A 23,297-nucleotide genomic window follows, 5' to 3' on the forward strand; every position below is an offset into this window, starting at 1 on the left:
TCCTACGGTCTTGGCGTGCATCCGTGCGTCGCTGCGGTCCGGTCCCAGGTCGACGGGCACGTGCACCTTCCGCCGACCACTGGCGACAACATCGATGTACTGTGGAGACCTCACGCCCCACGTGTTGAGCAATTCGGCGGTACGTCCACCCGGCCTCCCGCATGCCCACTATACGCCCTCGCTCAAAGTCCGTCAAATGCACATGCGGTTCACGTCCACGCTGTCGCGGCATGCTACCAGTGTTAAAGACTGCGATGGAGCTCCGTATGCCACGGCAAACTGGCTGACACTGACGGCGGCGGTGCACAAATGCTGCGCAGCTAGCGCCATTCGACGGCCAACACCGCGGTTCCTGGTGTGTCCGCTGTGCCGTGCGTGTGATAATTGCTTGTACAGCCCTCTCGCAGTGTCCGGAGCAAGTATGGTGGGTCTGACACACCGGTGTCAATGTGTTCTTTTTTCCATTTCCAGGAGTGTATTTATATACGGTCCGACCGGCCACAATGAGCGGTCCTGACAAGAATACATAACCGCACCGACGCCAGGAAACGAGCAGACTTAACAAATGGCCTGCAGCACAAATAGATTGCAATGAATACAAGGTCAAATCACAGCAACACTGGAGTATATAATAAGCATGCCCCCAAATTCTTATGGAGCAGTACTCTAACATCACCCGTCTCCCAGTAAATTAGCAGTAAACTTAGACATCACTTCCAGTTGCCTTAAGGCACTTTCAACATTAAATAAACATACCAAATCTTGCCGTGACAAATGATTAAACGATTAACTCTACGGCTGCCGGGCGCGTACACAACCGCAACCACTCCCAAAGCGGTCAATATTTCCTAAAACAAGTTAAAATTTGCATGAAAACCACATAAAACACACACTCCACAGATGATGAGAAACGAACTGAGGAACATTAGCCTCCTTAAAACAGCCACTGTGGAACCAAGTTCAGAACCATCTCCGGCAGCTACCCATGCCATAATAAGTTTCAACAATCTTCCTAGTTAAACACAGATTAAAAGTCATACCTAAGTTGGAGCTCGCAAATTACGAGCGTGAGGCGACGAACCCACCACAGTTCTGCACGTCAAGGCGCCCAGTGATCGGCACCGTACATCCGGCGCGCCAAAAGACAAGGGCGGCGAGCACGGCGAGGCCCATGCAGCACGGTTAGGGACGCGGCCTTGTTTTCGACACAAGTTGGCTCGTTGAGCGCCGACCGGAGACTCCCACGTCACACGTTCACCCGGAAAACCCGCCAGGTGATGAGGATGATGATGTTGGGGTTGTGGGGCGCTCAACGGCGTGGTTATCAGCGCCCGTACAATTATCCAATCGTTGCTCAGTCCAATTTCGCCACTTTCCTGGATTATGAGGAAATGATGAGGACAACACAAACACCCAGTCATCTCGAGGCAGGTGAAAATCCCTGACCCCGCCGGGAATCGAACCCGGGACCCCGTGCTCGGGAAGAGAGAACGGTACCGCGAGACCACGAGCGGCGGACGGAAAACCCGCCAGGGGGGAGCAGTCAAAGATAACGAGACAGCCGAATATCGAGCCGACGCGGCTCAAGCGTATTCAACTTTTTTTGCGCTCCGATTGGAGCATTTTTGCACTGTTTACATTTTACTATAAGAACGGAATAAAGTAAAGCAAAGAGTAAGAGTAAAACAAGGCTTTATGAGTCGTATAAGTGTTTCTAAGTAGACCTTGATGACGTTGAAGACAACAAGCGCCCCAAACGCCCAGGACTTCATGCACCCATGCAATTGTGGAGACAGTGAAAGAAATGACTATGAACGGTCTCCGAATCAGAATCAGAGGAATCGCCGACGATGTTGGCATACCGAGTAGCTCATGCCATGAAATTATTTAAGATGTTTTGGAACGAAACGCGTGAGAGCGAAATTTGTTCGAAAGCTATTGTACTTCGAACAGAGACTCCGGCAAATGCAAGTTGCTCGTGAGTCAACATAATGAAATCAACGACGATGGCCGGCCGGTGTTGCCGAGCGGTTCTAGGTGCTACAGTCTGGAACCGCGCGACCGCTACGGTCGCAGGTTCGAATCCTGCCTCGGGCATGGATGTGTGTGATGTCCTTAGGTTAGTTAGGTTTAAGTAGTTCTAAGTTCTAGGGGACTGATGACCTCAGAAGTTAAGTCCCATAGTGCTCAGAACCATTTGAACCAGTTTTAAGTCCCATTGTGCTCAGAGCCATTTGAAACATTTAGAGCCAACAACGATGCAGAACTACTGAAACGTGTATACGGATATGAAACTGAAACTAAGACTCAGTCGTCCAGCTGAAAGTATTCAGGTTACTAAAGATCGAAAAATGCTGCACGGGTGTCGTCAGATTTGAAAGTTGCGCTCACTGTTTTCTTCGCTTTTAAAAGCATAGTGCACGATCAGTTCTGGACGCAATGTCGAACGCTCAGTAATGATTAATTACAGTTGTAAAATTCAATGCCATTTGCCTGAAGCAGTTCTAAAAAAGCAAAGGCCTCGATTTCTGAGGAAATAATTCATAGCTTTGCATCACAATTATGTTCTTGCTCAAATTTCGTTGCTTGTTCTTGAATTCTTGTCCAAAAGCAATATTAAATTGAGGTGCCAGTGACCATATTTTCCAGACATGATTCCATGTGAGCTTTTTTGTTGTCAATAATAATGGAAACCTTAAATCCCTGTCTTTTTACAAGAGTTGATGAAATTGAAAACGCATCGTTAGGGAGTTAAAAGCTATCCAATGGATCTAATACAGGTAGTGTTTCAGGGATTGGAAAACGAGCTGGCTTATGTGTGTAATTATACAGGGTGAGCCAGAACACGGGCAGAGTTTGGGAGGACGTTCAGGGATATTTTCTGGGTGCCATATTTTGGTGTGAAGGACGCATGGTATCGGGAGGCACATTAAGGAGTAGTATTATGGAAATGGAAGAGGTTGTAGATAAAGATGTAATGGAGATATGATACTGCGTGAAGAGTTTGGCACATCTAAGTCGAAACAAGGCCCAGGGAGTAGACAACATACCATTAGAACTACTCACAGTCTTGGGAGAGCCAGTCCTGACAAAACTCTACCATCTGATGAGCAAGATGTGTGAGACAGGCGAAACACCCTCATACTTCAAGAAGAATATAATAATTCCAATCCCAAAGAAAGCAACTGTTGACAGATGTGAACATTACCGAAGTATCCGTTTAATAAGTCACAGCTGCAAAATACTAACGCGAATCCTATACAGACGAATGGAAAAACTGGTAGAAGCTGACCTCGGGAAAGATCAGTTTGGATTCCGTAGAACTATTGGAACACGTGAGGCAATACTGACCTTACGACTGATCTTAGAAGAAAGATTAAGGAAAGGCAAACCTAGATTTCTAGTATTTGTAGACTTAGAGAAAGCTATTCACAATGTTGACTGGAATACTCTCTTTTAAATTCTGAAGTTGGTAGGGGTAAAGTACAGGGAGTGAAAGGCTATTTACAATTCCTGCAGAAACCAGATGGCAGTTATAAGAGTCGAGGGACATGAAAGGGAAGTAGTGGTTGGGAAGGGAGTGAGACAGGGTTGTAGCCTCTCCCCGATGTTATTCAATCTGTATATTGAGCAAGCAGTAAAGGAAACAAAAGGAAAATTCGGAGTACGTATTAAAATCCATGGAAAAGAAATAAAAAATTTGAGGTTCGCCGATGACATTGTAATTGTATCAGAGACAGCAAAGGACTTGGAAGAGCAGTTGAACAGAATGGACAGTGTCTTGAAAGGAGGATACAAGATGAACATCAACAAAAGCAAAACGAGGATAATGGAATGTAGTCGAATTAAGTCGAGTGATGCTGAGGGAATTTGACTAGGAAATGAGACACTTAAAGTAGTAAAGGAGTTTTGCTATTTGGGGAGCAAAATAACTGATGATGATCGAAGTAGAGAGGATATAAAATGTAAACTGGCAATGGCAAGGAAAGCGTTTCTGAAAAATAGAAATTTGTTAACGTCGAGTATAGATTTAAGTGTCAGGAAGTCGTTTCTGAAAGTATTTGCCTGGTGTGTAGCCATGTATGGAAATGAAACATGGACGATAAATATTTTGGACAAGAAGAGAATAGAAGCTTTTGAAATGTGGTGCTACAGAAGAATGCTGAAGATTAGATGGGTCGATCACATAACTAATGAGAAGGTATTGAATAGAACTGGGGAGGAGTTCGTGGCACAACTTTACTAGAAGAAGGGATCGGTTGGTAGGACATGTTCTGAGGCATTAAGGGATCACCAATTTAGTATTGGAGGGCAGCGTGGAGGGTAAAAATCGTAGAGGGAGACCAAGAAATAAATAAACTAAGCAGATTCAGAAGGATGTAGGTTGCAGTAGCTGCTGGGAGATGAAGAAGCTTGCACAGGATAGAGTAGCATGGAGAGCTGCATCAAACCAGTCTCAGGACTGAAGACCAGAACAACAACAACAATTATAGTTTAATCGGTTTGTTATTCGAACTACCTATTTTGTGGGAAAATACCTTCACAACAGTGAAAAAACCTATAATATCCGGTCAGCATCTTCCATTCTAAAACAGAGGTCCGATTTCTCATAGCCGCCTTGCTGCCCCTCCTACAAGACAGCAACCTGCAACACACACACGTCACGCGGGTGGCCATGCTTCAGGCGTAGAGTGCCGCATTAGGCACAAGCGCCTGCAAGCTAAGGACCGATTCGCGCTGGTTGCGTATGTTGGTAAATATTCCATACAACAACAACAAGAACAAAGACAGCAGCACGCCGATGTGTTGTCCTTGTAGCTTTTTGAGATTTATATATTTATTTATTAACACGTGAAGTTCCTTAGGTCAAAATTAAGGAGCAAATCTCCAAGGTGTTGGAACATGACAGTACATGAAATTACAACATAAAAATAATAACAGATAAAAGTAAAATGTTTCTGAACCCAAAAAAAGTACTGCCATAAGTTTCAGTAAACGCAGTCAACAATATAACATAAGAATCAGCTTAATTTTTCAAAGAACTCCACAACAGAATAGAAGGAGTAACCCTTGAGGAAACGCCAGCCGCGGTGGCCGAGCGGTTCTAGGCGCTTGTCCGGAATCGCTTGACTGCTACGGTCGCAGTTTCTAATCCTGCCTCGGGCATGGATGTGTGTGATGTCCTTAGGTTAGTTAGGTTTAAGTAGTTCTAAGTTCTAGGGGACTGATGACCTCAGATGTTAAGTCCCATAGTGCTCTGAGCCAACCCTTGAGGAAACTCTTCAACTTCGATTTGAAAGCGCGTGGATTACTGCTAAGATTATTGAATTCTTGTGGTACCTTATTGAAAATGGATGCGGTAGTATACTGCACGCCCTTCTGCACAAGAGTTAAGAAAGTCCGATCCAAACACAGGTTGGATTTTTGCTGAGTATTAACTGAGTGAAAGCTGCTTATTTTTTGGAATAGGCTGATATTGTTAACAAGAAATGACAGTAACGAATATATATATTAAGAGGCCAATGTCAAAATACCCAGACTAGCGAACATACACTTATTGCCCGAACCGCCCGTTTCTGAGCCAAAAATATCTTTTTAGAATGGGAAGAGTTACCCCAAAATATAATACCATACGACATAAGCGACTGCAAATAAGCAAAGTAGACTAATTTTCGTGTCGAACGATCACTTACTTCTGATACCGTTCGAGCAGGAAAAATGGCAGCATTAAGTCTTTGAACAAGATCCTGAACGTGAGCTTTCCACGACGGTTTACTATCTATATGAACGCCTAGAAATTTGAACTGTTGAGTTTCACTAATCATATGTCCATTCTGTGAAATTAAAACGTCAAGTTTTGTTGAATTGTGTGTTAGAAACTGTAAAAACTGAGTGAGCCGTGGCGGGACTGGCGCCAGTAGTATCTCTGACATGAGTACGATCGATTTCCTAGAGCAGAGGTTTGTCTTGGGGCTTGGGCCGGCTCGGGATATAAGCCAGTGCCGACCGCAAGCATAGGGGAACAATGCTCTGAGAACGGAAGGCGGCGGTACGCGAGTCGGCGATTGGCTGGCGGGCCTGAGGCCGGGCGGCGGTTGTCACGTGGTTATACTGGAGGCGGCTGGAGTTGGCCGGAGCCGTGTGTTCTCCGGCAACTTCGTGAGCTGAGGAAGTGCCCGCTTCCTCGGAGGGACACGCTGTCAAGGTCTCGCGAAGTGATGGTCTGACATCTTCGCAAAATCGCCCCAGCATCAAGACACTCAGTTAAGTACTAAGAGCGCTTAGTTAACTGTGATAGTGATCTACATCTACATTTATACTCCGCAAGCCACCCAACGGTGTGTGGCGGAGGGCACTTTACGTGCCACTATCATTACCTCCCTTTCCTGTTCCAGTAGCGAATGGTTCGCGGGAAGAACGACTGCCGGAAAGCCTCCGTACGCTCGAGTCTCTCTAATTTTACGTTCGTGATCTCCCCGGGAGGTATAAGTAGGGGGAAGCAATATATTCGATACCTCATCCCGAGACGCACCCTCTCGAAACCTGGACAGCAAGCTACACCGCGATGCAAGCGCCTCTCTTGGAGAGTCTACCACTTGAGTTTGCTAAACATCTCCGTATCCCTATCACGCTTACCAAATAACCCTGTGACGAAACGCGCCGCTCTTCTTTGGATCTTCTCTATCTCCTCTGTCAACCCGACCTGGTACGGATCCCACACTGATGAGCAGTACTCAAGTATAGGTCGAACGAGTGTTTTGTAAGCCACCTCCTTTGTTGATGGACTACATTTTCTAAGGACTCTCCCAATGAATCTCAACCTGGTACCCGCCTTACCAACAATTAATTTTATATGATCATTACACTTTAAATCGTTCCGCACGCATACTCCCAGATATATTACAGAAGTAACTGCTACCAGTGTTTGTTCCGCTATCATATAATCATACAATAAAGGATCCTTCTTTCTATGTATTCGCAATACATTACCTTTGTCGATGTTAAGGGTCAGTTGTCACTCTCTGCATTTCGCTGATCTTCCTGCAGTTCGCTGCAATTTTCTAATGCTGTAACTTCTCTGTATACTACAGCATCACCCGCGACAAGCCGCATGGAACTTCCGACACTATCTACTAGGTCATTTATATATATGTAAAAAAAATGGTCCCATAACACTCCCCTGTGGCACGCCAGAGGTTACTTTAACGTCTGTAGACGTCTCTCCATTGAGAACAACATGCTGTGTTCTTTTTGCTAAAAACTCTTCAATCGAGCCACACAGCTGGTCTGACTTTTCTGGGTCTCATGAACAAATAAAGCGAGTTGGGTCTCACACGATCGCTGCTTCCGGTTGCCATGTTGACTCCTACAGAGTAGATTCTGGGTTCTTGGTACAGTAAGACGTTGCCGGATGAGTGATGTCGTGTGTGTTCGATTTCATTTGATGCCTCTTACTAAGCGCGTGCTCTGGTTCCGCATAATATTGTTGTATTTGCAGAATGTTAGTTCATTAGCTATTATTAGCAAGTGTTTAATTTACTTACGATGCCGGTTAATTCATGTCAATATGTCCTCTGCGGGCAATCCGAGTTTTTATTTCTAAAGGTTACCTAGTTGAGCTTTGCAGGCCCACTTAAGGTGGCCAATATGTGTGTCATTAAGTTCTAGTGAGTGTCGGTTCTCGTGAGCCAGTTCATTTCCCACTCTTACCGTTTGTTTATCAGGTACTGTTTCATTTAAAGAAAGGACTTGCGAGTGAAATTAGTTGTTGTTTAGCCTTGATTTTATACTGTTAATTTACGGGTCAATCATAAATTCCGTGTACATGTGGTAAAGTTTATGTTGGAACAACAAAAAGAAGCGTAAATACACGGTTAAAAGAACACAGAAGTCTTTGCCGATTAGGAAAAACAGATAAATCGGCTGTAGCAGAACACGCTTTTCAGCCAGGAAATCATCAAGTGAAGTTTTCAGAAACAAAAATTTTATCTACGACGACGAACTATTACCCACGGCTTTGCAGAGAAGCAATTGAAATATATAAACATAGGGATAATTTTAATCGGAAAGAAGAGACCATGAAACTTAGTGATATTTGGACAGTAGCACTACAGAATTGCTAGACAGTTTTATCCGTGACAAGATTACGATCGATAATTAAGTTTTATCTCTGACAAAGGTTATCTCTGCATATCACGTGTAACTCTGGTCACGCCCACTTTCTACGATACATAAGTCGCTCTCAGACGTCCGACCCGTCAGTCGGCAAGACTCACCGGAGGAGAAACACCCCTCTGAAGATGTCCAGCGAAGCACTGGACGAAACGTTAGGAGCTGAAGAGTTTCGTGGACCACGACCTTACATCCCGCAAGGTTTACCAGAAGATATGTCATCCGGTCGTGAAAGCCTTCATACTATGATCAGAAGACTCTACGGGGAGCAATTCTCAAAATCAGTTAGACGCCTGGAAATTTTACGTAAGAAGAGAGCGCATTTAATTTGTACTTTAACATTCTTGTTGCGTTGTAGGGATTCGTCTACCATACCGAATTTTCTAAAGTTGAAGAGGATGTTCCAGACAGCCCGCGTTCATCGGATATTTGATTATACGGAAGCAGCACTACTTCGAGAGAGAATACATTATACAAGACGAGAGATGGATTCTGTTGACCGTAAGTTACTGCAGTTACATTTATTCCTTGCTAGTAAGATACAGAGAGCCCTATGGAATAAAATAGATTGCCTTACATTTCGATCTATGGAAACCATGATGGAAACGACTACTAGAAGGCATAAGAAGAAGTTCGAAAAGTTACAAACTCATGCAGAATCTACAAATAATATAGTGATGTCCGAAACTGTTATTAATAAGTCAGACAGAGTTTTATCTCAAGACGAAATTTCAGTTCTTGCAAAAGGAGGAAACTACTCTATAACACCTCCGAAAGTTCCTGTTGAGGATATTATTGCAAATGTAGAAGCAGGTATACGTACTCTCCCCAAAGAAACTGCAAATGCAATCCGGATCGAAACCACTAGAGTATTATGCCGCAGTAAACCTTTGGAAAGTAATTTAACCAATGACGAAAGAAAGGCTCTGAGAGATTTAAATGCAGATGAAGACATAGTGATTGTTCCTGCTGATAAAGGGAATGCTACGGTCGTTTTAAATACAGAAGATTATCAAAGCAAAATTTTGAATCTTTTAACGGCAGGGCAATACAAAAAACTTAAGAAAGATCCTACAGCCAACGTACTACGGAAAACCAATAATTTGATAAAATCGGCCACTTCTATTCAAAAAGAAGAAAAAAGAGCTTTATTGAAGACTGAAGCTATGTGTCCTAGACTCTATGGCCTACCCAAGGTACATAAGAAGGACCTTCCTCTGAGACCGATTGTTAGTGCTATCAATTCTCCTACGTACGAAATAGCAAGATATCTAACAACTCGCTTACAACCATATTTAGGAAAAACGGATTCATATATAAAGGACTCACGTCATTTTATAGAGAAAATTGAAGGTTTAATTCTGACTCCTGAAGATATTTTAGTAAGTTTCGATGTAGTATCTTTATTTACTATGATTCCAGTTAATGAATTTATGGATTCTATAACGGATATTTTTCCAGAAGATCTGACTGCTCTTTTCAGACACTGTCTTACTTCGAGTCATTTCCAGTGGAATAATGAGTTTTACGAACAACTTAATGGCGTAGCAATGGGTAACCCATTGGGTCCTGCAGTAGCTAATTTCTACATGGAGAAATTCGAACAGTCAGCCTTGGAGAAAGCAGATAAGAAACCATCTCGCTGGTATCGGTATGTAGACGATACATTTGTGGTCTGGCCACATGGTAGAGAAGCCTTAGACGAATTTTTTGATTACCTTAATAATATAAATCCAAGAATCCAGTTTACCATGGAGAGAGAAAATGATAACAAAATACCGTTTTTGGATGTTTTAGTTATGAGACAGACGGATGGAAGCTTGAAACAACAGATTTTTAGAAAAATAACGCACACAGACAGATACTTACATAAAAACTCTAACCACCATCCAAAACAAAAAAGAGGTGTGATTACAAGTCTCGTTGACAGAGCCAGACGGATTTGCACGCCAGAGTATCTAGACGACGAATTAAAACATCTGAAGCACGCTTTTGAGAAAAATGGCTACTCAAAGAAAGAAGTAAGCAGAATTCTGCACCCAAACAACAAAAAGGTTAAGGACAAATCCGAAAAACGATGGAAGAATACAGTCTCTCTCCCTTTTATAAAGAAAGTAACGGATCAGATTGGAAAGATTTTAAGTAAACATGATATTAGACCTGTTTTTAGACCAACGAAGAAAATTTGTCATGTTCTTCGGTCTGTAAAAGATAAACGCGCTCCTCTATCAGCCAGTGGCGTATATAAAATTCCGTGTACATGTGGTAAAGTTTATGTTGGAACAACAAAAAGAAGCGTAAATACACGGTTAAAAGAACACAGAAGTCTTTGCCGATTAGGAAAAACAGATAAATCGGCTGTAGCAGAACACGCTTTTCAGCCAGAAAATCATCAAGTGAAGTTTTCAGAAACAAAAATTTTATCTACGACGACGAACTATTACCCACGGCTTTGCAGAGAAGCAATTGAAATATATAAACATAGGGATAATTTTAATCGGAAAGAAGAGACCATGAAACTTAGTGATATTTGGACAGTAGCACTACAGAATTGCTAGACAGTTTTATCCGTGACAAGATTACGATCGATAATTAAGTTTTATCTCTGACAAAGGTTATCTCTGCATATCACGTGTAACTCTGGTCACGCCCACTTTCTACGATACATAAGTCGCTCTCAGACGTCCGACCCGTCAGTCGGCAAGACTCACCGGAGGAGAAACACCCCTCTGAAGATGTCCAGCGAAGCACTGGACGAAACGTTAGGAGCTGAAGAGTTTCGTGGACCACGACCTTACATCCCGCAAGGTTTACCAGAAGATATGTCATCCGGTCGTGAAAGCCTTCATACTATAAATGTTAAAGTTAAGAAAAGTTTTTTTGGCCTCCTGTTGTCGGGTGTAGACTGTGTTTCAGTGAGCTGAGACAGCGGCCAACCGAAGTGCAGAGCTTGCCTTTAGATTACAAGTCTGGCTTACGGGCGGTGGACTGCGCCTGAGCTCGTGTGCCCCTCTTCGGTAGCGTTTGCTGGGTTCACATTTCGGTGGCCTACACGATGTGGGGGTGCAAATGGAGCCACTTCTTGGTTCGAAAGTTAAGTATTACTTCCCTCAATCGGCTCCACCCTTTGTGGTTAAACTTCGACCTTACAAGCTTGGGCCTTAGTTCTGTTGCTACACATTTATGAATGTACAAAGTTGTAACTTTCTATGCCCTAAAAGCCCATCTTACAAGCCAATGGGCATTTGAATAATTTCGTGGTTCGCTCTGCAAGTTTCTCTAGTAATTTGCAAGAGTGCCCAAGTTACGTTTTAATAAATATGTTCTAAGTATTCGTGTTAAAATTGAGGCTGTGTGCCCATTGTTAAAAATGGTTCAAATCGCTCTGAGCACTATGGGACTTAACATCTGTGGTCATCAGTCCCATTGAACTTACAACTACTTAAACCTAACTAACCTAAGGACGTCATACACATACATGCCCGAGGCAGGATTGGAACCTGCGACCGTAGTGGTTACGCGGTTCCAGACTGAAGCGCCTAGAACCGCACGGCCACACCGGCCGGCGCCCATTGTTATTTTACATGTAATGTTAAAGTATTGGAATTGAAAGGGCCTTAAATAACGTGTCTTAACTAGAGTTATTTTGTTAAAGTTATGGTCAAATTCAGCCTTAGTGGCGTTTCTCAATGTTCATGGGAGATCGGTGGCTAATGATTCATTAACTTGCTTGTGATTTAATGTAATGAGTGTTTCGTAAATAATCTTGCCTGAGTGGCGTCTGTCAATTTTTATGTGAGATTGTTTTAGGTAGTTAATAAACACATTGGAATTGAAATGTTCACTGTATTGGGTCAGCCCTTTCACTTCCTTTAGATTTAAAGGTTAAACAAAGCAGGTGTTCCACTGAGTCTTACTATGATTTAGCGTTAGTTTATTTTGTACAAGCCATGAACTTATGTTACGAACTGCACTAATTGAAACCGAGCCAACATATTTTACTACCAAGTTAGTGTCATCAGCAAACAGAAATATTTTAGAGTTACCCGTAATACTAGAGGGCATATCATTTACATAAATAAGGAACAGATGCCACGAGAGTCGCCCATTCCGCTGCCACAAGCGAGTGCTTCCAAGAACACGGGCTGCGAAAGCGGGCACTACTTTCCTACGCCATATTACGTGATAGCCAGCGACTCACGCTGTGTCTCTGCACCGCGACGATATTTAGGCCGGTGCTCAACCACGGATTGATATCTTCCCCCACGTGGATCCTTTACCATCTCCTCAAATTCACATCCCTCCTCACCCACATAGAACGCCCCCGCATCGCCTGCACAAACTGCAAATCACGTTCCAATAACCGCATTCTCTCCCCTATTTTTACCAAACTTTGTATGCTACCGCTCCTTTACAAATACGTCCCTGAGCCCCTCCATCTACACACACTCCAAATTCTATCCCAACGCAACTCCAACCCGTCCCAGAAAAGGAGATCTGCCCCGATGTTTATCCCTCCTGCCAACTTTCTTTTGCCGATCTATCCCAGTACACATCATGGCTCCTCTCTGATTTTCCTTTTCCATCACTCCCTGTCCCTCACCAACTGTTATCACAACCCTCCCCACATACCAGACCCCACCTCGCCATCTGTCTTTTCCACCTTCCGTACTCACACCACCGCCCCCCCCCCCCCCCACACACACACCTACCTTCACCTCCATAGTTTTCCTGCCTAACTCCTAACTCACTTCTATCTTTTCACTCACACCCCTCATCTCTTGTGGCCGAGCGGTTCTAGGCGCTTCAGTCGGTAACCGCGCTGCTGCTACGGTCAGTTAGTTAAGTTTAAGTAGTTCTAAGTCTAGGGGACTGATGACCTCAGATGTTAAGTCCCATAGTGCTTAGAGCCATTTGAACCCTCATCTCTATTGAACATTCTCCCTCCTCCCGATATACTGCTCGCCCAGTGCAAATGATTCTGCTTCTTCATTTTCTTTCGCCTCTGTCTGACATATGAGTGGCGTCGGCGTGGTTACTATCTGATCTGGCATGGTTAATTTAAGGGGTGACCGTATGTCGTTCCTGTCGCCACACCCACTGCAGATCCTTTACAAATTTTAAGTGGAAGTCCAGCGCTTTCGTATATTTTCTGCGAAGAATTTCACCCTTCTGCGTTGAATTTTTGAAGTGTATATATTTTCGTACTTTACCTGTCTGTCTTTTATTTTTAATTTAAAACAGAAAAATAGTCCTAATATTTTTTTCTCATTATCGTTATTTTGTATCCCGCCTGGTAGGCGGCGCGTGGGTCTGCTCCTGTAAATTGAAGGGTAGGCCAAATGCTTGAAGTGAGTAGGAGCAAGAAAAGGTGTAATGCTTCGGTACTGCGTATGGGGTAAAACTCTTTTACTGGTGTACGAACATATACAACTGATATTACTTAACTTTGGGTGCAGATGAGCACGTAGATGCGAAGCCGTACAGGTATCAACGCTAACAGCTACTTGCAGTTGGACAAACAATCGTTGAAGTAACTGAAGTAACAAAGTCTGTAATGGCTAGCCCCCTATGAAATAGAAACAATGTTGCTAGGTCGTCTCCTCGGAATCAAATGGATAGAATCTGGAGCGGCGCTCGTAGAGCTGCACAGCGCCGGCTAGAGGGCGCTGTCTACATCTACATACATACTCCGCAATCCACCATACAGTGCGTGGCGGAGGGTACCTGTGCCACAACTAGCATCTTCTCTCCCTGTTCCACTCCCAAACAGAACGAGGGAAAAATGACTGCTTATATGCCACTGTACGAGCCCTAATCTATCTTATCTTATCTTTGTGGTCTTTCCGCGAAATGTAAGTTGGCGGCAGTAAAATTGTACTGCAGTCAGCCTCAAATGCTGGTTCTCTAAATTTCCTCAGTAGCGATACACGAAAAGAACGCCTCCTTTCCTCCAGAGACTCCCAGCCGAGTTCCTGAAGCATTTCCGTAACACTCGCCTGATGATCAAACCTACCAGTAACAAATGTAGCAGCCCGCCTCTGAATTGCTTCTATGTCCTCCCTCAATCCGACCTGATAGGGATCCCAAACGCTCGAGCAGAACTCAAGAATAGGTCGCGTTAGTGTTTTATAAGCGGTCTCCTTTACAGATGAACCACATCTTCCCAAAATTCTACCAATGAACCGAAGATGACTATCCGCCTTCCCCACAACTGCCATTACATGCTTGTCCCACTTCATATCGCTCTGCAATGTTATGCCCATATGTTTAATCGACGTGACTGTGTCAAGCGCTACACTACTAATGGAGTATTCAAACATTACGGGATTCTTTTTCCTATTCATCTGCATTAATTTACATTTATCTATATTTAGAGCTAGCTGCAATTCTTTACACCAATCACAAATCCTGTCCAAGTCATCTTGCATCCTCCTACAATCACTCAACGACGACACCTTCCCGTACACCACAGCATCATCAGCAAACAGCCGCACTTTGCTATCCACCCTATCCAAAAGACCATTTATGTAGATAGAAAACAACAGCGGACCTACCACACTTCCCTCGGGCACTCCAGATGATACCCTCACCTCCGATGAACACTCACCATCGAGGACGTACTGCGTTCTATTACTTAAGAAGTCTTCCAGCCACTCACATATTTGGGAACCAATCCCATATGCTCGTATCTTAGTTAGGAGTCTGCAGTGGGGCACCGAGTCAAACGCTTTCCAGAAGTCAAGGAATATGGCATCCGTCTGATACCCTTCACCCACGGTTCGCAAGATATCATGTGAAAAAAGGGCGAGTTGCGTTTCGCAGGAGCGATGCTTTCTAAAGCCGTGCTGATGGATGGACAGCAACTTCTCTGTCTCAAGGAAATTCACTATATTAGAACTGAGAATATGTTCGAGGATCCTGCAACAAACCGATGTTAAGGATATTGGTCTGTAATTTTGAGGATCCGTCCTTCTACCCTTCTTATATACAGGCGTCACCTGCGCTTTTTTCCAATCGCTCGGGACTTTACGTTGGGCAAGAGATTCGCGATAGATGCAAGCTAAGTAAGAAGCCAATGCAGCAGAGTACTCTCTGTAAAATCGAATTGTCGGTGTCAGTGCCAACCTACGAACTTGCACCTACGCCGTGGCATCGTAGCTATCGATACCATACGATATATTTTTAAAAAACCCTTGGCTGACAGCCTAATACTCGTCCATATGGGGGGAGGGTATCAAAAAAACAATACAGAAAACAAAACACGGATCGGCAGTTCGGTTTGAGCTATTGAACCAGTCACTCCTTCGACAAATCTGGGCCAGGCGCCAGCCAACTACGTCTTTAACCCATCAATCAGAACTTTCGCTAGGAAGCATCAACTGACAATCGCCGTGCAGTGTCTAACTTCTAATCTCTACGAAATTTAGGGCAGTGACTACACTTCTTCAGACTTTAGCCTTACGCCAGCTAAGTACTGATTGCGTTATTAGCTTCAGAATATTCCAACTGAACGTGGAGTACCAACCAAATTTTCGTTTGTCAGTATCCTATACCGAGCCTTCGGCAGAACGATGGTTCAATCTCGCGTCCAGCCATCCTGACTTAGGTTTTCCGTAATTTCCCTAAACTGCTCCAGACAGACGCCGCGATGGTTCCTTTGAAAGGGCACGGCCGACTTCCTTCCCCGTCCTTCCCTAATCCGATGAGACCGATGACCTCGCTGTCTGGTCTCTTACTACAAACAACCTAACCCAATCTAATAACTTACTCCAAGAAACAGCTTTTGATTATGGACATATTAATAAACTTGTTCTAAACTGTCAATAAAAATTTTCTGGGCTTGTAACCACATTGTCAATATGTAAAACTACCGACGTTTCGGTTACTGTTGCAAGTAACCTTCTTCAAGCTGTCTTTTTGTTTGAATAACAATGGCCGCGGAAGCTTAGGTTTATATTTGTTCTACATTTTTTACATGAGCAAGTGATTTCCTGAATCACTCCAGGCAGATACCGGGATGGTTTCTTTAAAATGCCACGGCCAGTTTCCTTTCCCCTCCTTGACACAATCCGACCTTGTGCTCCATCTCTAAGGACCTCGATGTTGACGGGAGGTTAAATCTAATCTTGCTTCCTTCCTTTATACGAGGGCAGTGTTCTCAGCGCAAAAAATGGCTCTGACCACTATGGGACTTAACTTCTAAGGTCATCAGTCCCCTAGAACTTAAACCTAACTAACCTAAGGACATCACACACTTCAATGCGCGAGGCAGGTTTCGAACCTGCGACCGTAGCGGTCGCGCGGTTCCAGACTGTAGAGCCTAGAACTGCTCGGCCACCAGGGCCGGCTTCTTAGCGCACCCACCACCCCAACACACATCACGCCTTTGTAGAGACGCTAAACTATTGTGACGTGTTTGCCGTGTTTATAGAAACACAGCTTGTGCCGCTCTTCCAATGCATTCGGTGAACTCATACACGAAGCGCATAATGGCCATCTCTTCAACAGTAAATCTATCCCTGATGCTGCTTATCACTTTTAACGTGCAACTAACACTGTCTGAAAAACTAACGCAAGGGAGAACCGAGCAGTACTGGACGCAGTTTGAGGGCGGGGAGGGCCGGCCACGGTGGTCTAGCGGTTCTAGGCGCGCAGTCCGGAACCGCGCGACTGCTACGGTCGCAGGTTCGAATCCTGCCTCGGGCAAGGATGTGTGTGATGTTCTTAGGTTGGTTAGGTTTAACTAGTTCTAAGTTCTAGGGGACTGATGACCACATATGTTAAGTCCCATAGTACTCAGAGCCATTTGAACCATTTAGGGCGAGGAGGAAAGTGGATATTACTGTTATCAATAGAAATGAAAAGGTTAATAAGGCTTTCTCTAATAACGGGCACCGCTTATGCCGTCGACATGTGCACTGTTTTCCGTGCAATACAGATCCAAAGATAAATGGAAGTATGAAATCACTTGAAATGAGACTCTTACACTGATCAGCCAGAACATTATGAAAAGCCTTCTGTCTCCAGGCTACAAGTGGCCCATCGGGACCATCCGACCGCCGTGTCATCCTCAGATAAGGATGTGGATCGGAGGGGCGTGTGGTCAGCACACCGCTCACCTGGTCGTTACGATGGTTTTCTGTGACCCGAGCCGCTACTATTCGGTCGAGTAGCTCCTCAATTGGCTGAGTGCACCCCGAAAAATGGCAACAGCGCATGGCGGCCCGGATGGTCGCCCATCCAAGCGCCGGCCACGCCCGACAGCACTTAAATTCGGTGATCTCACGGGAACCGGTGTATCCACTGCGGCAAGGCCGTAGCAGAACATCATGAGCACCTACCTAATAGCCTGTGTAACAGCCTTTGGCAGCGGCGAAGCATCGTGGGCCTTGGAAGCAACGGGTCCTTGGTGTTTTGCTGGAGGAAAGTGGCACCACATATACACAAACAAGCCACCTAATTCCAGTAAATTCCGGGCAGGGCGATGAGCTCTGACGCCACGTTCAATCACATCCCAGATGTGTTCCCGGTGTTCAAATCTGGCGAGCTGGGAGCCAGCATACCAGCATATCAACTGGAACTCGCCACGTTGTTCCTCGAACCACTTCATCCCACTCCTGCCCTTGTGACATGGCGCGTTATGTTATTGAAAAATGTCACTGTCATTGGGAAACATGACCGTCAGAAGGGGTACACCTGGTCTGCAACCAGTGTACTATACTGCTTGGCCGTCTTGGTGCCTTGCACGAGCTCCACTGGACTCATGGATGCCGACGTGAATGTTCCCCAAAGCAGAATGGAGCCACTGCCAGCTTGTCTCAGTCCCGCAGTACAGGTGTGATGGAGCTGCTCCCCTGGGAGACGACGGTTCAAATGGTTCAAATGGCTCTGAGCACTATGGGACTTAACTTCTAAGGTCATCAGTTCCCTACTAAGTTCTAGGTTAGTTAGGTTTAAATAGTTCTAACCTAACTAACCTACGAACATCACACACATCCATGTCCGAGGCAGGATTAGAACCTGTGACCGTAGCGGTCGTGGGGTTCCAGACTGTAGCGCCTAGAACCGCTCGGCCACCCCGGCCGGCGGAAGACGACGGATTCTCGCTTTCCCACCAGCATGGTGAAGAAGGTATGGGATTCATCAGACCATGCAACACTCCGCCGCTGTGCGAACATCCAGTGCCGATGGTCACATGCCCATTTCAGTCATAGTTACCCATGACGTAGTGTTAACATTGGCACATGCGCGGGTGGTCTGACACGGAGGCCCATCGTTAGGAGTGTTCAGTGCACTGTGTGTTCAGACACACTTGTACTCTGCCCAGCATTAAGGTCCGATGTTAGTTTTACCAAGTTCACCCCCTGTGCTGTTTTACCAGTCTGCCGAGCCTACGATGTCCGATATCTGTAATGGTGGCCGCCCAACCCCACGATGTCTGGATGTGGTATCACCTCGGCTACGCCACGTGTTGACGACACTCACCACAGCACTCCTTGAACATCCAACAAGTCGTGCAGTTTCCGAAAAATGCTTGTGCTGAGCCTCCAGGCCATCAGGTCCTGCCCTCGGTCAAACTCAGATAGATTGCGCACCTTCCATATTCTACACACGGACAGCACACTCGCTGATACCACTTGCACCGTGCGTGTGGCTGACTAGCAGCCGTTCCTCGCCATCAGCCGCGGAAGGTAGCCGTCCAGTCTGAGGAGCCTTGTGACGGTCCGCGCGGCTCCCCCCATCGGAGGTTCGAGTCCTCCCTCGGGTATGGATGTGGGTGTTGTCCTTAGCGTAAGTTAGTTTTAGATTAAGTAGTATGTAAGCTTAGGGACCGAAGACCTCAGCAGTTTGGTCCCATAAGACCTTACCACAAATTTGCAAATTCCTCGCCATCGCCTCGACAGGTTTGTATCTGTTGTGACTGACAATTCGCAATTTTTCACAAACACAAGTTTTATTGATGTAAGTTCACAAGGTTGATGACTGAACATACAAACGAAAGGCAACAATAATGAAAAAGTCTCCTAAATGAGGCAAACAAAAGTTCCAGAAAGGTATCTGGTAACACACACACACACACTAGCAACAGTCCAATTCCGAGACGAAGACGTAATCTCCGACGGTGACAGTACAAGAGGTCGGCATCTGGCGTGAACTGAACTTTGGGATTTTTTTTTCTTTATTGTTATTTTCAAACCTGTACAAACAGGCAGGCTGTCAGCAGCATGTTACCCCCCTCTTCAGCCATAGAATAGATAAATAAACAACAGAAAGAATACACATAAGTGACATAACGGTAGGTAATAAAACAGTAGACACATAAAGACAAACACGGAGTCATTCACACTCGACGATAATCCACACTACAAACTGTTGACACGATGCACAAACACTGAAGATGGCGATGGCACAGGTGAATGATGGAGTGCGACGGTGAACACTAAACACGACGGCGCATGTGACACTGATGGCGATGATCTCCGGCGCGAATGTCCACGTAGCGTGTGCGAGTCTGGGGACCTGCCAAGAGGACAACAATGAGCGGGGGGAGAGGGGAGAACAAAGATGCCAATGGCTGAGGAGATGGGGGGAGGAGTAGAGGGACAGGGGAGGGAAGCCCGGGGCAGGAGTGGGGAGAAATGGAGGAGGGAGGGAAGAGGGAGAGAAGGGAGGGAGGGTGCCCAAAGGAGCAAACACAGGAAGAGGGAGGGAGGATCAAACTTGGTAGGGGGTAGATGGAGGGGAGGAGGGCACCATCAGGGAGAGGGAGCTGGCGGAAGCCACCTTGGGAGATGAAGAGTAATGATGAAGAATATGCTACTATGAATAATAAGTTTTTCTTTACAGGTGATGATAATAATGGAGTTATGATAACAAAGAAATCAAATGCACACACTTATTGATACAATGTTGGTCAAAAGCTAAAATTTTCTCACAGTGTGTAAAGACAGTCCTGATCGTTCATCACAGTAAAATTGCAGTGTTTTTCTCAAAGTCTGAGCTGTAAAAGAAAATGCACAAGGAAGTAGTGGATTTCCATGCAGTCTTGAAGAAGTAGTGTTGTCCTTGCAACGGAAAGACAGTGCTGACTCTTGACATGCAGACAGGTAATGGGCCACAACAGAGCAAACCCACGAGTCAGTCGAAGTTGAAGAAAATTAGTAGATAGGTCATCAACAGAGCAGATCCACCGTAGTCTTGTTAGAGATTACGGTATTGGTGGGCCACCAGAGGTGCAGACCCAGTGCAGTCCTTGTAGAAATAATGGTACTGGTGGGCCATCAAAGATGCAGACCCACGGTAGTCCTTGTAGAGATGGCCAGCAACCATCTGTTGCGACTGTGCAGGTGCACAATCACCATCGAAGAGTCTTGCGGACAGTATAGCAAGTCCATAAACCACCACCTGTGCACTCTCAAAGTTTTTGGAATTGTCCTTAGAACCAGCAATGCTGTTAATCAGTCTCTTGCTGAATTATTAACACGCGTGCAAACACTAACAGTCCCATTTTTTGCATATTGTGCATATACTATGACCAACGGAAACATGTGCACTGAAATGAATGCTTACAAATTACTTAATTTGCTGAACTGGTGTCCTTTACAATTTTACAACATGAGAATACAATTACAAAGATACAGAAAACATCATTAAAAACATAATAATACAGATAACATTTGTAGTAATACAGGCTTTACAAAAGAATAGAAATAAACATATGCATCAGTGTTACAGGAATTATGACATATGTAAATATGTAAAATAACGAGAATAGTTTTCAAAACATTAATTATTACAGTAAAAATGGCCATGTTTAATACCTATGTCACATCTTAACACTAGAGTGATGCATCACAAAAACGTACTCTGGCAGACAAGTTACCAAGTCACTGACAAAAATTATGTATGCAATTCCTGTGAAGTGGAAATGTCTATGTTCCCTCATTTTCTTGGAAGTAGATCATAAAATTATTATTTACTGGATCTGTATGCATAAAATATCTGTATTAGTACATCTATTAAATTTTATTATAACCAATGCTGCAGTGCAGCTAGAAACTAGATATTAAACAAATTGATCAATCTCTCAACTAGAAAGACAATAGATGTAAAATGTTTCTCATCATTTCATTAGGCATTTTAGGAAATATCATAAATTAAGAGCTCCACAGTGTAATCATATGTTTTCAAGTTTGAGCATGTCGTATTTGCGATGCTTTCTACAAAGAAATGTCAATAGCGATGATAATGGCCTCTTTTCTTCTCCAACTGTGCCTCTGAAAGGCACACACTAATGGCTTTTTTCCAGGTGACTGTCACGCAGCTGGGTGCTTACAGTGTATTACGTCAAGGTGACCTACCTTCCTTACCGAAATATTTACGACATCAGTTTCCGCTACACTGACAGTTTGATACAAAGTCTGTAGAAACAAAATCCTATAAATATAACAGTGTCCAAAAAATTTTCGGCGGCATTGTGATACATTCTCATGTACACACATTTCATAACTCTTAAAGTACGATTCTTGGTTTCCAACATCGTTTTTCACAAATTGGCGTCCGTAACCACGGCTCATTATTCCTTACCTTATTACACATATACATATTCGTCGACATTCTTCAATATTTCATCATTATAAATATGTAGCATAATCAAATTCCTCGTATAGCATCAGCTTATTGATCATAAACATACCTCAACAGCATAATACACATCATCGTCATAAAAATAACATCATAACACCTCAGTCAAATCTCAAAAACGTCATAGCATTCTGCAATAATGTCAAAACCTAAAAAAAATTCTCTGCTCATTTCAATTGCGTCATCTACCTCCAACGTACTTTAAGAATCATGCTCCCTTACCAAATATGACATTCAAAGCTCTCATAGTATCACAATCGTTCCGAAAAAATATGAACAGTTCACACAGTGCAGACAAAATACAATTTCATAAGTGTGAATTTATCCAACTGTGTAATTGCGTAAACATGTGTCACTGACATAGTAAAAAAATTTTTGTTTCTCTGTTCAATAATGAGATAGCTGTGTAATTTATGTGTTAGAGAAACATGGTACCGATGTGTAAAGTTGTATAAGCAAATACCATATTACCTAGGGCTCCTTCTGCTTGCCAAACACATGGTACACAAAGTAAGCGTGTACCCCCCTGAGGATTAATGTAATTATAACCTCAGGTGTTACAGATTACAGCAATGGAGTAATATGTATCATGGAAAACCTTTGTATCATTGTAATTAAAAAATCTTTAAATACGAATGTTTTAAGTACAAATTTAAGCACTCAAATTCGTGTACTGCTGCGCTAAATTGTGCGTCTTATTGTAACATAATCTCTGTCATTACTTGAGGGTAAAAAATGTGCCTAGTGTGGTAATTATCGTCGTCCGTAAGCAAAGTTCTGTATAAGTCAATGTACTTACCTCGTAATAAACCAAAGTGAAAATCTATGCGTATAGATATAGTAGTTATTATGTACCTTACCGGGATAAAGAAAGTACTATAATGTAATGTATTGTTGTGGTGCTACAAAAAAGGCTGTCTCATTGTAGCTATACCACAAAAGTTACTACTAAAACATGTTTTACTTTCCAGAAGAATTCAAAAAAACTGTGCCGATTTAAAGCAGATACAGCACAAAAGCAACAATGTAAATTGTGTCACACATTAGTAGCGTCGTGATATAATCGTGTAGCTGTCAAAGAAACCAAATACTAAGTCATCTTTAATCTCACAGAAAGTACTTCAAATGAAGAATGTCTTTTCAAGTAAACCAAAATGTTGCATTAAAATCTCATTAGCAGTACTGGTAAATGTTCTAAGTATGTGAGCCTTATAGTTGTTACATAATCGTGCAACTAACAATCAAGAATGAACACACACAACAACACTGTGTCCTCTGTTCACTATAACAATGCATTTGTAACTACTTGTCTAAATAAGTTCCCTAGATTCTTGACTGGATAGTTAACTTTAGAACATAGTTGCATGTTAACAGTTTGTAAGTATGACAAAGAGTACTAGTGACGTGAAGTGAAAAATTTTATAGTAAAGACTAAATTAAAAAACAGATTATCTCTCACTAAACGGTTTTACATGTGA

The sequence above is a fragment of the Schistocerca serialis genome, chromosome 12 (genome assembly GCF_023864345.2).
Source record: "Schistocerca serialis cubense isolate TAMUIC-IGC-003099 chromosome 12, iqSchSeri2.2, whole genome shotgun sequence".
Lineage (NCBI taxonomy): Eukaryota > Metazoa > Arthropoda > Insecta > Orthoptera > Acrididae > Schistocerca > Schistocerca serialis.